Source organism: Asterias rubens, chromosome 22, assembly GCF_902459465.1.
Source record: "Asterias rubens chromosome 22, eAstRub1.3, whole genome shotgun sequence".
In the NCBI taxonomy this organism is placed as follows: domain Eukaryota; kingdom Metazoa; phylum Echinodermata; class Asteroidea; order Forcipulatida; family Asteriidae; genus Asterias; species Asterias rubens.
Genome location: NC_047083.1, coordinates 5,094,649 through 5,097,461, shown reverse-complemented (window position 1 = coordinate 5,097,461; position 2,813 = coordinate 5,094,649). Strand labels below are relative to the sequence as shown.

General features: G+C 42.2%; 1 long non-coding RNA gene across 1 annotated transcript; it reads left to right on the top strand.

Moving 5' to 3' along the window:
* LOC117304966 lies at positions 1-987 on the top strand. The gene is made up of 2 exons (XR_004520636.1): positions 1-245; positions 443-987. It is a non-coding gene; the product is annotated as an uncharacterized LOC117304966 (long non-coding RNA).
* The last annotated feature ends 1,826 nt before the right edge of the window (positions 988-2,813 follow it).

The window sequence follows — 2,813 nt, the reverse complement described above, 5'->3', positions numbered from 1 at the left end:
GCTCAAAAGGTGATAGCGCCCTCAAGGCTGGAACAGGTGAAAGCGCCCTCAATTGACTGGAGATGTCCAGGCCATGTGAGAGTGTTTTATGGCAGACATGTTTGTTGTTATGCATGTCATGTAAAAGTTTGCTCATCGTTTTGTTTTTGAAATATAATAGTTGAGGGAGAAATAATAACCTCCTGTTAGCAGGTTTTGTGTTCCTGCAAACCAGTAAAGATTTATTGGCAGTTGTTGGCTCTCAGGTAAGAGTTGGTTTTATTATAAATCATTTCCTAAAGAGTTTTCAAGCCTCATGTTTTTCACATGTGCTTATGGATGATCGTTTTGGTTAAATCTGGGGGATACTGCAAATAATTATATGGCTTGTTTTTAAAGGTTTATAAAGCATATTAATGTCCAGCAAATAGTGATTGCATTTTTGTGGATATTTTGCTCTCAGATCTCAGATCTACAATCTTAGATCTTCTCTATGAATAATCAGCTTCTCAAGTTGAATAAACTCTAAACTGTTGGAGTGTTGGTACTTGGTGACGAATGAAACTGCGGACCTTCCACATCTGGACTCGCTGTCTGCTGGACTGTGGAATGCGTGGACTGCTGGACTGGGTCTAGACGTACTACCTAGCTGCAACAAGTTTCCCCGGGACTTCTGAACTATTTGACCTACTGCGTACCTACATCTGTACATGTAGCTGCAAGGTGTCGAGTGGAGGAGGAATCACAGTGCCTGTATCCTTGATATTAATCGCGGAATTGAACTCGTGAACTGATAAATCGGATATTAATCGCGGAAGTGAACTCGTGAACTGATAAATCTAGGATCCTAGTGTTTTGAGATTGTTTATTACTATTGGCCAATAGTTAGTATACAGCTGTTAGAGTTTTATTGCAGTTTGCAATTTTTGCTAAAAGTTAAAGTTTGTTTAATATCTTGACGTAGAAAGAGCTGTGAAGAGCATTAAAAGTGGTTGTTTAAAAGTTAAATTCTTTTGCGCTGAGTCAGTTCGTGTGTGTGTTACATAATTGGCGACCTTGCCAGGACCTACTCGAAAAGTAGAGGCCTGAAACTAAAAAACATCTGCTCGTGCAAGTTGAATTATTAAATATATTTTAGTGTTCTTCATAGCTGGTGTTTAAACAGGTTAATTTTTAGTGATTTCATTCTGAGAGTCAACAACTGATTTGTGTGTTGCATAATTTGTGCATTGCATTGTCAAATTCAAACGTGCCGCAGCATGCAAGTTTTTTTTTGATATTGAAATCTTGTTTTGTGTTAATTCAATCGTAAATACAAAATGCCTGACTGTTCAGCAGAGCTTCGGGAATTAGGTTTGTCATGGTGCAAAAAGGAAGATTTACGTGTTACTCATTGTTTTCTTCTTGTCAGTGCAACCACGGTACATTCTCCCACAGATGACATAGCCCTTGCTTTATATCAGACCATAAACCATCTCGCTAGTGTTTCGCGCCAGGATAGAGACAGCCAAACTCTTCTTCTCGTCGAATTTGACCTTGCCATGAAGGATGTCGAACTTCCTCTTGATGGGAGGATTCGACTTGATATTTCCGATGAACAAATTGTGTTCACAATTCAACAATTTAACTCCCCTCGTGAAAAGGTAACAATAGCGGACTTAATGTCGCGAGGTTTGCTGCCGTCGTCGTCCAAAGACTTGCCATCCTCAGCAGAGAAACAACCTGAAAATCATGGAGAAGAAATGAAATCCACAGCAAATGGATCAAAGGATGTTGCAGTGGGGTTGAGAGAGGCGCTGTCTATGTGCAAAATATCAAACAGCCGAAGACTTCCTTCTTTTTCTGGATCTAAGCAGCCAGCCCGAGATGAAGAAACCTTTGATCTGTGGGTGGAAATTGTCCATGGGCAATTAGAAGAGGAAAGCGATGAAGGAGAGAAGAGAAAGAGACTAAGAGAAGCACTGCGTGCCCCAGCTGCCAATATGATCACTGACTATAGGAGAGACAACCCACAAGCCACAGCAGCTGATTACCTAACTGCTTTAGAACTTGCATTTGGTGACACACAATCAGCAGAGGAGTTGGGAATCAAGTTTCATCAGCTACATCAGAAGAAAGAAGAAAAGCCCTCAGACTTTCTGACACGCCTTCAGGGTCTTCTTCGGAAGCTGATTCGAAAAGGGGGTGCACTACCGGATTCAGCAAACTCACTGCTGTTGTCTCAGTTCATTCGTGGAACACTATACAACGACATGATGCTTATCAACCTCAGACTGAAGGATAAAGTGAAAACACCACCTACGTATCTATCTCTTCTTCAGATGGTGAGGAGAGAAGAGGCCGAACAAGCAGAAAAGATCAGCCATAGAGAGCCCGAGTCTGTTTCCAACCCATCTGCAGTCTCCATCCCACAACAACAACCTAAAACACAGGCCAAAAGTTGTAAGTTTGACCAGAGAGGTGATAAAGGCAGAGCAAATCAGCGTCCAAACTTTTGTTTCAAGTGTGGTTTGGAAGGCCACTACCGTCCCAAATGTGCCAATCCATCGGACCCAGATAAAGTCAGCGAAAGGTTTATCCAATTCTATCTTCAGGGAAACGGGAAAGGGCATTCCAAAGAGGCCGATGCGATGCCCCAACAGAACTAAGGCCATGCAGTACTCAACCAAGTTACCAATGTCAAGCCGACACCGACATTCCAGAGGGACTGATTGGGGGACTGACCATCAGGACATGCAAGGTGGATGGGGTAGAGACGAGTGCACTTGTAGATAGTGGTTCCCAAGTGACACTCATTTACAAGAAGTTTTTTGATACACTTGAAAGATCACTGT